Source organism: Alosa pseudoharengus, unplaced genomic scaffold (assembly GCF_046254945.1).
Source record: "Alosa pseudoharengus isolate Yale_2024_CS ecotype anadromous, Long Island Sound unplaced genomic scaffold, YU_APseudo_1.1 YU_APseudo_1.1_scf_13, whole genome shotgun sequence".
Lineage (NCBI taxonomy): Eukaryota > Metazoa > Chordata > Actinopteri > Clupeiformes > Clupeidae > Alosa > Alosa pseudoharengus.
The window spans coordinates 16819400-16832092 of record NW_027468598.1 but is presented as its reverse complement, the minus strand read 5'-3'; the positions used below and the strand labels follow the sequence as shown (position 1 = coordinate 16832092).

Genomic DNA, 12693 nt, shown 5'->3' with positions numbered 1-12693 from the left:
GCTGTATGTGGAAATACATATAAAACTAAAAACTTAAAAACTTGATAATTGCATGAGACATGCAAGCTACCCTGTATTGTGAGAAAGGGGTCAAATGCTGTCCTTGCAACATCAGTTCAAAGTGTGGCTTATGCACATTTAAATAGACTCTCCTCCATCCCAAAGGACATCTACTAGCATTGTACTATGAAGGGCCACTAGGTCAATTTGACTCATGTAAGTGTTTCTATGACATCGATTCTGTTGTTGTTTTTCATGGTTGTTAATCATCAGTTTTAACAATTACGGTGTATGGTGTATGGCTATGTTTATTAATGTAGACCAGAGACTGTGTTTATTATAGTTTGTGTCCTCTTAAAAATCTGGTATGTATAAGGGACTTAGGAAGTAATTGTGCGGATTTATGTCATAGGTTTAACCATGGTTAACTCAGTATGATTCATTATGTGCCATTCTATTTTTGGTGGCTAATTGGTCATGGTTATTTTAAAAGTAACGTGTCCACTACTGAGAGTTAAGGTCAGGTAGAGCTAAGCATATTAAATCTCCACCAATTAAATTTGAACTCTGAGCCAGTATTTGACCTTTACATGACTCATAGCCTCAAGGTTTCTTGGGTTTCTCGAATTCTGATACATTAAATAGCAAAACCAGGAAGCAAAAATAAATGATATTCTGTGTCCACCACACATCTCCTCAGACATCAAGCCTCCAACTTTTATGAGGGTTCTTTGATAATAGCTGTCACAGAGAAACAGTGATGTTGTTGTGTTTTCCTGTTTGTTTTCCAGAATTTGAGACAGCTTTCTGAAAACTAGTGAAAGGTGTACATGCAAAGAAGCAATTATCAGTGCTGAAAGAGAGAAGTTTCTGTGTGGGCTTTCATCTTAGCCACTCTCACTCTATTAGGAAATCCAGGCAATAGTACATCGCATAATTGGACAAATATTCATGATGGACTCTGAAATAGCAAATACTTTTCTGTTAATTAATAATGACATCTGTTCATTAGGGGGAAAAAACTTCTATCAACATCTGTTTGCTGACATATTTGATGTAGGTCCACATATTCTGACGCCAAAGCTAAGCTATCTGTAGACATTTAATTTCTGGTGACATATCAATTTAATAATGAATCAACCTTTTTATCATTCATCCTATCTCAGAGGATGCCACACATGATCCTTACTTTTTCTGCTTCGATTGGTTTAAGGTTCCCCCAGGTGTTGTATTGGTTGTAGTGGCAAACGTAAATCAATTTGGTAGGTCCTAATCACTGATTGCTGTGGTGGGGGCTCGATAGGACAGGAGGCTGAAATTGCAGTCCATATATCTGATGATCTGAAAGTAGACCCAACAAAAGCAGCAATCAATTGCCCATTACATGGCTGTGTGTTTCGGTTTCAGTTGGTCATTAGATTGAGTTGCGAAAAAGGGAGCTGCAACTTCAGGCTGTGGTTGTGTAGGATTGGGTTTGGTCCAGCAGTTTAGAGCTATGTGAAATAAAGCTTGTTTGCATCAGTCAAAGGTAGTAACCTTAGTCCCACGGGTCTTGCCCCTGGTTGAAGGCTCTTGGATAAGAGGTTTCATGAAACATGCTCGCCACTTATCAAACACGTGTGAGAAGATAGACTGTCGGGTACCTGTAGAATATTGCCTGTGTGGGGTTACTAGGTTACTGGGATTGAATGGATTGTTTATGTCATTACTTATGTCATGACAAGTCGGATTCTCTTAGAAATCGTCAATGTCTTTCATACAGGTCAGACCCAGGAGGCGAAGACACAAGTCACCCCCTTGTATATCTTTACCTGTGAACTGTCCTTACACACACACACACAGTCTCATCCCGCTCACCTAGAGGCAAAGGGTGCTATTCTCCCTCCATTGCTTTAGCACTAACACACGCCAATCTGTCCTTTGTGCCTCTAATCTTTTTTTTCGAAATCATCTCTTTTTTGTCACTGAGGCCACCTAATCTTTGTCATTCTCATCATGACCCCTCGCCACAAGCCTGTAATCTGGCCCATATGGTGTGCGCAGCAATTAACATCTCCCAGTTTTTCTTGGCCCAGGACCACCAGCATCAGATTGTGACTAGAGTCTGCCCCCACTCACTAGTGGTAAATCTTCCCCCCGCTCCTACACAGCCCACCCCCCACCACCACCACCACTTCCCCCACCCCCAGGACTTTGGACAACCAGCAGTAATCTTCTTTATAGGGCAAGTTTCTTTTTGCCCTGGTCATGAGCAGAGAAAAGAAAAGAAAAACACTTTGGGAAAGTGGTGTGGAATGTTGCTTATCAGGTTCGTTTTTTCTGCTTCTTGGGTGAAACCTTGAATAGAATCGTGGTGATCATTCTGTGGCTCCGTTGTATACTCACCAAGGTCTCTGCCAGGGTTTTGGATTGGATGCTAATGCTCACCTTTACTGTATATACTGTAGTCTTTGATAAAAGATTCTGTCAAAATAGCTAAACCACTAATGCAATGCAATAATTCTGGTCGTAATTGGAAAGAAGATGCCACTTCCCTCTATTTTCCAATGTTTACTCCCTACTCGAATCAACTCATGATGTACACATAGCATATTGATGTGATCATACAGCATTTGTTGGTGATGTGCTGGAAGCAAAGGCCTTATGCTTATTGAAGCGTGCCCACCCTGAGATTCACTCAAAATCTTTGGGTTTACTCCCTACTCGAATCAACTCATGATGTACACATAGCATATTGATGTGATCATACAGCATTTGTTGGTGATGTGCTGGAAGCAAAGGCCTTATGCTTATTGAAGCGTGCCCACCCTGAGATTCACTCAAAATCTTTGGGTATGGCAATATATAAATAGCATTATTAGCCCCCCCCCCCATTCTTTCCCAAATTGTGCCCACCCAAATGTTGATCTTGCAGAACGCCCCTGGCTGGGAGACTGAACTAGTGAGAGTGGAGAAGATAAGACGACACTGGTGGCTTCCCCGCGTTTGTGAGGCGGCACAGAGAGCGCTCAGTGTTCTACATCAAACGGGCTGAGCAGTCTCATTTAAACCCCCTCATTCATTCACCCTGCTGGCCCGGCGCCATATCAGTGTGTGTGTGTGTGTGTGTGTGTGTGTGGTTGTGTGTGGTATGAGGAGAGAGCGTGGGATGGTGAGAGTTGGACCAGGGTGTGTGTGTGTGTTTTTCTATTGGCAAGGGTAAACAACTACGTCATTGTGTTCACTGGCTGTAAAGATGTTCCATTGCTCTGGTCCCGACACAGACTCACTGAGATAAACTCACAGATTCATAGCGCAGCCCACTCCAGCAGAGAGGAGACATTTCATGTGTCACTGACACACACACACACACACACACACACACACACACACACACACACACACACACACACAAACAGATACACAAATACACACACACACACACACACATTTTAACTTACACTGAATAGAACACAATGAAGGACAGTCAATGGATATTCAAGGATGATCGACAAAGCATTGAACAATCGTTTCCCAGTCTCAATGAAAACACAGCAGGAGAAACAACAACAGCAAAAACAAAGACATATAAACCCTTTGTTGTTAAATCCCTACAGATTTGATTAGTGTTTGCCTTCACTCTCCTAACATTCATCATTGCTTATCCCTCATGTTATCATTGGGGTCAATTTGACCCCAAGCAATGTTTAACATCATAAAATATATGGTTCACTTATATTTTTTTAAAAATATATGGTTCACTTTTTTTTTGCTTCATGTTTCATGACTTTTCCTCAATTGAAGGGTACAACAGAGTTAGCATGAGTTAGCATTGTTTTCAATGTCCTGTACAAATATTTTGTACATTGATGTTCCTTGGGGTCAGTTTGACCCCAGCTGTATGAAACATAGGATACATCAATATTTGACACATTATGGATATTATTATTTGAATAGTATGACAACATATTGTTATTATCATTATTACATACACAAGTACATATTACATATAAGTCATTTTGTCAGGACTGCATAAGTCAAAAGGGGAAGCAACAGCAAGCCTTTGGGCTGCTGACACTGGATGGGCAATATTGCCAAGGCTCATAAAGGGGTGTGGGGGGGGGGGGTTGTTTTGTAGGGCTTTTGATGGTGGTTATTACACTCTTGTTAAGTACCTGTCACAAAAAAAACTGGGTAACAATATTAATTATAATAATTTTCTGAGGGTTTATTTAGCTGGGGTCAAGGATAAAGAGTGTCGGTAAGATTTGAGGATAACACAAGGGTTAAAGGAGGAACTTCTAAAGGACATATAATGGCACATCATCTGAGCAAAACCTTTCAGATGGTGTGTTTATTTTTCTGTTCTTAATTGTGTGTACTTACAAGTCTGAGAGGTTTGAGAGTCTGAGAGTGGTTTATTTTTGCCCTTTGACATGTTAATGCAGTATTGAGTTGCTGGATCAATGTGCATGTCACATAGCAATCAGCAAAATTCTCTTAGAATAATTAGATTTACTTAAATAAAAAAAAGTGTTTTGAGAGCAACATTTTCTCAGTGAACTCTCAGTATATTCCAAATACATATTTGTTAGTGGTAGTATTTGATATAATGTATTACTACTGTAATATTACTATATAAGATGAAGAATCAAAAGAGTTTTGGAGAGTATTCTCAAGTTTGAAGAGTCTGGAGTAAGCACAGGAGGAGTGCAGTCCTGCAACTGAGGCGATGAACAGGTTGAATTGTTCAGTGTCTGAAGGTAGTTTATTGTTGGAGTAGCGTAGTATTGCTTTGTTTCAGTCTGAACTCTGTACCCTGTTTACTCGCAACAGAAATTAAGAATCTAGACTGTCCTTTGAAGGTTAATAAGGTAGTTCCGAAGTTATTACAGTATAACAGTATTTATAGCACAAGTATTCATTTAGGGATGCATTCTTTCCCAATCAATTACCATTAGCCTACACAGACTGCTGCTGCTGTTTTGCTGATTGTTAATGTACTGGTTACTGCATAATATTTTATGAACCTTCCTCAATTCATTGTTGTCACTGCGCTGACTTATCAGGTGTTATCATCTCCAATTACATGGTGTGCAGTTCTTATTCTCCACATACTCTGCCAGTAGTTGTGTTGCCCCTTGACAGAGTAATTGTGTTGAAGGGTAAAGACAAGAACAGTACGACAAACTAAAAGCCTCATTAATGTTGGAAATTAGAGCAAGGTGAGAAGGTTAAGGACCTGGTGCTGATTAGCATTTGTGTTTGCATGTGTGTGTGTGTGTGTGTGTGTGTGTGTGTGTGTGTGTGTGAAAGAGAGTGAGAGAGAAATAATGTGTGTGTGTGTGTGTGTGTGTGTGTGTGTGTGTGTGTGTGTGTGTGTGTGGTTGGTTTTGCACTGTGTGTCTATGAAGTCATGACTGTGCTGGTAATATATTTCCATCAGCATACTAATTTGTAGTGGCAATGCTCCAGTGCCTTAGAGGAGCTGCAGACCTCTAAGCAAACAGCAGGGCAGGTCCATATCGTGTGTATGTGTGTGTTTGTGTGTGTGTGTGTGTGTGAGAGAGAGAGAGAACTATCAAATGATGTTAAAGGAGAATTACGTTCATTTTTCACATAGATATCTGTATCTCTCTTTTTCGTTGGTATGGGAAAAACCCAAAATCTGTGAAAAGTGCTATCTAGCTCGAGTTGCTGCAGCCAACAGCTAGAGCAGACAGGCAACTACAGAGGTACACACTAGGGCCAATCATATCTTATATGTGAATAATAGGCCGGAATTCTCCTTTAAAGAAAGGACATTGTACAATGTCAAGTGGAATTACAGTTGTTTATAGGTGACTTCCATTGTCCCACAGTAACGGGTCATGCCTTCAGACTGCAAATAGATTCTTATGAGAAGTTTTCAGTAAGGACTAGTGGAGCAGCTAATAGTGTACTGTTTACTGTGATATCATGACCTCCTATCTGACCTCTGCATCACCCATTCAATAGTTAATGTCCACCGTGTCTAAAGAGAAGAGCTGCATGCCTTCTGTCTCTCTCCTGCATGTGGGTGATGTCATCCCATCAGCTGGTTTATCTCCAGTGGAATGTTAGTGACATGCAAAGCAGACATGATTAATCTACCACAGCACAGATGCCATGTGACATGTGTCTTGTTTTACTGTTACCCTTTCACAACATAATGATTGCTATATTGCAAATACAGTATATTGATAGGTCAATATACTGTATTTGCGTGGCAGCAATAAATGAATAGATAGATCAATTATTTGTCATAAAAAGGAAGCTGATTGTTGAAGGAATGAGGCTGGTTTTAATTGATGTGTTTCTGTTTACTTGATAAAGGGGAAGTGCCTTTAGGGGTGTAAAAAGGTCTAACTGTGGAACTGTGGCATAGATAGGGTGGACAGTATTCTAAAGTGTGTGTGTGAGTACAATAACAATACTGAATGAGCATTTGCTTGCTCCCGTGGTAGCTGAAGAGCACGCAGGATTATTTTGTCCACATCAGCTTTGCAGTGTTTTTCTCTGCTCATGTGCAGAGAAAGTCATTCACTGTGTCCAGCTCGATCAAATAATGCCTACTCTTGGGGAAAGCGTTCCTTTTTTGAGAGATCGCTGAGCAGTCCAAGCGGAGACTGGGTGGTTGAAAACAGTTATTTCCGCACTTCTGCATCAACGCCCCGTTCAGTCTTTCCCACACGGATGCCATCGAGCACTTTAAATGAAGCTACATTCTGCAAACCTGTTACGGTGACTGCCATAAATTTAGCCACCTCTGGTTGTGTGCCCCCCCCCCACACACACACACCCCACCCCTCTTTGCAAGGTGCCACAAAGTGTCCACACAACCCCCCTACATCTGTCCGCCCTTCTGTCACGATTGGCCTCCCTGCTGCCTCGCTGAGAAATCGTACTTATTTAAACTCCAAAATGGTAGCAGCAGAAAGAGAGCAGATATTAATGGTGTTGAGGCGTCCGGACACGCTCCCTCTCCGCATGAATATTTTAATAAGCACACAGAGGGGGATGGAGAGAGAGGGAGAGAGCGATGGAGGTGGATAATGTGTGTGTGTGTGTGTGTGTGTGTGTGTGTGTGTGTGTGTGTGTGTGTGTGTGTGTGTGTGTGTGCGTTTGCGTGCCCAAGAGAGAAAGAGAGAGAGAGAGAGAGAGATAGAGGGAGAGAGAGTGTGTGACTGGGAGAGAGGAATGGAGGTGAACCAAAGCGCTGCAGGTTTCTTTTGATTCCCAGGGTGCCTAAATGAATTGCTGTTGTCATCAAGGCACTAATGCCAGGCTAACCTCTCTTTTTCGTCTGGCTTGCCAAAGAAGTGAATAATCTATGCAGATTTACTGCGGACCTCTTGGATGATAGGCTGCTGTTTAATACACTCAGAGGTGTTTATGAGAAGTGAATCAATCAAGGGGGTGTGGACAAAGTAAAACGAAAAGGCTACTGAGCAACAGTCCACTTACATTAGCACCTAAACTAGAGCCACTGGGACTGTGTGGACCCATGATGTCTTCAGGGCTCTGGTGAAGGCACCAGGATGGGTAGATGTGATGTCATCCTACGGTTGCTGAGTGACATTCGAATGAGTTGATGATCATATTAAAATTTGAATATAAACTTCACATAAAGTCTGAAAATGTGTATGTCAGTAACAACATGCCAGTTACTGGCAGATGTGGTAAGAACTGTTGCAATTATCATCATCGGTGAGACAGGTGGTTATTTTTTTAGGAAATGGCTGGAATGAGCTGTCCTCAGGCGTGTGAAGAAGAACAATATGGAGTGAATTAACACCCGAATGAGGAATTTCTACCTGACTGCCTCTCATTTTTTTGCATTCCAAGTGCCTTTAAGCTGACACACTTAAACATTCAAACATGCCAGTCGAAATGTTAAGCCATTACCTGGGCTTTTTAAAGGAAAATGACTTTCTCGCTCTCGCTCTCACTCTTTCTCTCTCCCGCTCTCTCTCTCTCTGTCTGTCTTTTTCTCTATCTCCTTATATCTGTCTGTCTGTCTGTCTCTTCTCTCAGTCCTCCCTTGAGAATTTAATAATTTCCCTAAATGGAGAGAGAGAGAATTGAACAGGTTGGAGCAGTCGTGCAGCGCAGTCAGGCTTGCTAGTCGTAATTAGGAATGGCACAGACAAGGCTCTCTCAGTTTGAGGCAGGAGGCTGTGCTCCTCGGCACTGCCTGACCAAAAGAAAAAGGTCATTCACAACCAAAGGCCCAGGCGAGCCAGCTACCCTCCTTCTTTTGACTCCGCAGACCCCTTTAAAAATCAATCACAATTTCACAAGTGGCCATACAAAGATTGTTGTTTTTTCGTAAAGGGATGGGGAGCCTTCTGCCTTTTATGAGGTATTGTTTCAGAGATGTCATACATTGGACAGCCAGAGAGACACAGGGTGGGACACTGATTTGATTTGTGGCTTTAATTCATTGTCAGCTGATTAAGTTATACTACGCCTATATCACATCACTCTAAACTAAACTAGATGTCTGTCAAAGTGGTAGCCAGGTACGACAGTGATAAAAACAATTGATGAAAACCCAGATTGGTATGATGAAGGCTTGTAACACCAGGGCTGACAGTCATTTCTATTGATCCAGTTGTAATAGGGACAGACAAGCTGGCTTCCACAGTACCATTTAGCTGGTTAGATTTTAGATTGTAAAATGATATCCCTCTATAGATATTAATTTTACAATCTAAAATCAAATTTTTTAGTGAATGCATATGTGGGTGTGCATGCATGTGTGAATGTGAATCTGTGTGTGTGTGTGTGTGTGTGTGTGTGTGTGTGTGTGTGTGTGTACAGAGGCTAGTACACCCATTACATGTAGTTGTCATGTTGATTTTAGTATTGTAACAGTACGTTGCCATGGCAGCATTAATTATGTTAAGTGGTCATGGGGACAAAGGCTACTAACTAGGGCTGTCAATCGATTAAAAAAATAATCTAATTAATTACATACTCTGTGATTAATTAATCTAAATTAATCACATATATATTTTTTGCTGTGAAAGTATTTTAAATATTTAAATTCAAATGAATCATTGAATAATCAGCATTAGTGACATTAAAGTTCAAAAACTCTTTTATTATTATTTTCACTGTTCAAATAATTGCCATAATAAATGTTCACATAAAAGGCATTTCAGGCCACAGATATAACCTAGGGGACAAAAAGAAAATAAATTAACACTCCCCTCAATGTCAACACTTATTTCTTTGCATTGATGTGCGACTATAGCCTGGTAAACCAGACCCTGGAATCTTTCAGATTAAGGGTCTGGCCACGAGTAATGAAAACGGCCCAATTCGAGGGGCGGCACCAAGCATGCATTTGAAACTCTCACTGCACGCAGTTGGATAACGCTACGACCAATCACAACAATTCACGGTGTGACGTATCCAGTTCTTGCAAATGAACGATTTGAGGGCGATTATCTGCTCCTCTTTTAGTTGAAAAGCCAAATCTAAATCCTTTATTGTAGCGGCCAAAGCCGTTTCAAACAACTGGTGTTCATCGGTAGCTATCTTGCAATGTTTTCTAGATGATTCCGGACGTCGCAGCACCGTCGTCATCAGTGCAGCTCGCCTTTGTCCCGCCTACACCGATTTGATTGGTCCCTCTCGCTCGAGAGGTAGAAGAAATTTGGATCATTGCTCGTGGCCAGAGTATCTTGCGGGCACAATTCAAATTGTGCTCTCGCGAGAACTCTGGATTTCCAGGGTAGTGCGACTATAGAGTTGATGAACTCCGGTGATATGCAAATTCCTTGCTGCAGACATTGCAGAGGACTTTATTTTCAACACTTTATTTTTTATGAACACCATCAGGCCGTTTTTAAAAAGTAAATGTTCCAATCAATGATCCAGGCAGCACGTTTTCTTCTCTCTCCTTCATTTTACAGTCTAATTTTTACTGACTAGAACGGCTCGGGGTCAAAGGTCATACGGAATCGATTAATCTGCATTAATTTTTTTAATCAGTTATTTTTTCTCAAATTAATTAATCGAAATTAATCAGTTATTTTGACAGCCCTACTACTAACACAAATCAAAACATCAATTTATTTATGTTATGTTTATTCATCATTCAGTTGCTATTACAATGACAGTGTTGTTGATGTTACAGTAACACGGTTGTACCTTTGTATATAATCTTAATCTTATTAATCATAATATATCTATCAAGTGTAATAATGATATAAGGCCTTTATTATAAACAATGTATAGTTGAAGGAAAGTGTTGCATGTGTTTGTATGTATGTCACAGAGCATAGATGTGATTTTGTGTAAGCAGCCATTCAAAGAAGCAAGCCTTTGGCTGTCTAAAACTAACTGCATTATATGTCCCTTGTAAATGAAGCACACACACACACACACACACACACACACACACACACACACACAGACACACAGACACACAGACACACACACACACACATACACACACACACACACACACACACACACACACACACACACACACACACACACATTCGATGCTGCACAGTATTGGTGACAGTGCAGTATTCCCTTGGCTGTGATTCAGGTGTTTTGTCAGGGTTCTGTTTTAACAGCGATGTGAAAACCTGGCAGAATCCCCCCTTCTGGGTCTGGAGTGATACACTTGTTTGTGCACCTCCATGCTGTAGTATTCTTCAGAAACAGCAACCATCAGATTAAACAGGCATCTACACGGCGAAAGTTAGCTGGCGGTTTCAAAAATTCCCACTTCGGAAGCCGGTTTCAAAATCTATCGGTTTCAGTCTCCTAAACTGCCGGCGTCGTGTACACGCAAGGCGTAACCGTTAACAAAACCTCACCGGTTTCACAAAAACTGGCGTCATGTAAACGGCCCCTAAGTGTTGGATTTCATTCAATTTTCCCACCACACACACACTTTCACACAAACACTTTCACACACACACACACACACATGCACACACACACACACACACACACACACACACACACACACACACACACACACACACACACACACGCGCGCACACACACACACACACACACACACACACACACACACACACACACAGAGAGAGAGAGGGAGAGAGAGATTTACACACACATCCCCAAACCTGGCATACTCGGACCCGCAGTGAAGCATTTTGTGCTTACAAATGAAAGATGTACTGTTGGTCTAAATGGCTTTTTGACAAGCATTATGGTGGTGTTCACCTCATCTCTCCCTTGGAGGTGGTGTGACAGAAACAATGGAGGTCTGATGTGAAGGGTAGAAAGCCATTTTGGCAGAGTCATTTCCTACAGTGGTGTTATGCTTCTGCTTATTGTGCACTGAACCTGTTGCAGTGCTTTGCGTTCCTGAAATGAGGCCTACGAGACTGTTTGGTGTGTGATTCTTTCCAATTAACTGAAATAATTATTTTTGAATGCTCGCTGGCAGGTGTTACATCATGCTCATGCATTGATGTATTATGCATTGTTCAGATACTTACAGATAGTTAAGCTTAATCAAAACTGCGCTCAAACTTTTTTTTTACTGGAGGGATAAAAAAGTATCATTTCTCATCTGAACATAATGTTTTGCATTAGTGCATCAGAGTGATATAGATAGTAATCTTTAATAAACCTGGCTTGGGATAGAGAGGAAGTAATAGTCCTGTCTCACTGTGTTCTCCAGTAGCAGACTTAATCAGCCCCAATATCAGGGCATGCATCCGCTCCAACTTTAAATCATAAGGTTTATCTTCATAATGCTGTAATTGCATAGTTCTCTGAAAGCAGTGGACGAGAGTGCGGTGTGTGCTAATGGAAATTACAAATGGCTGTTTTCTTTTTATATTTCATTTTGGTTTTGTGGTCTGCAGCTGGGGACCGTTGGGAAATGATAGATGAAAACAACTAAGAACTATTTGTTCTTATCAGGACTGTTAGTCCTGCTCGGGATGCTGTTTAAAAAAAAATAGTTTTGCTTAATTTAAGATGGTGCTGGATGTGTGTGGGGTCTGTGTGCAAATTTGTGTGTGCGTGTGTGTGTGTGTGTGTGTGTGTGTGTGTGTGTGTGTGTGTGTGTGTGTGTGTGTGTGTGTTTGAGAGAGAGAGAGAGAGAGAGAGAGAGAGTGTGTGTGTGTGTGTGTGTGTGTGTGTGTGTGTGTATGCCGGTGTGTGTATTTGTCTGTGTCTTTGTCTGTGCATATGTGGTGTTTGGTGTGAGAGGAGGGGATGGGAGGGGAGGGGAGTGTTTTGTGCACTGTGTGGGCAACATTCTGTTTTGTATCAGGATGATACAGCTTTGGAGGAATTTTGCATGTTAATCTCGTTGGTAATTGGAGCTTTGCAAAATTAGACATCTGTGTCGAATGCTGGAGATTTTTCAACAAATACATGTGCAACACTGGGATAGTGGCTACACAACTCTGCAGTGGCTGACTAGAAGTTGTTGTTTAGTTTAATTGTTTGTTTTGTAAAGCCCAGTTGTATGAACATTGGTTGTGCCTCTCATTCTTAACCTCATACATACAACAGCTAGTTCCTGTAGTAATGTTGTTGAACAATAGGCATTCAGTTACTGTGAACACTGAAGTTTAGTAAAACAACACTTTTCTCTACTCTGCATCGCTAACCTATAGTCTGTGTATGTGCTATCTTGTGGCATCTGCGGTCAGTTTTACAGATTATATTTGACCTATGGCCTTG

The 12693-nt window shown here is 41.3% G+C and overlaps 1 protein-coding gene across 2 annotated transcripts in view; it reads left to right on the top strand.

Moving 5' to 3' along the window:
- LOC143121737 (glutamate receptor ionotropic, kainate 1) overlaps positions 1-12693 on the top strand; it is a 32925-nt gene that overhangs the window by 1645 nt on the left and 18587 nt on the right. The gene's annotated exons all lie outside the window — the stretch shown is intronic.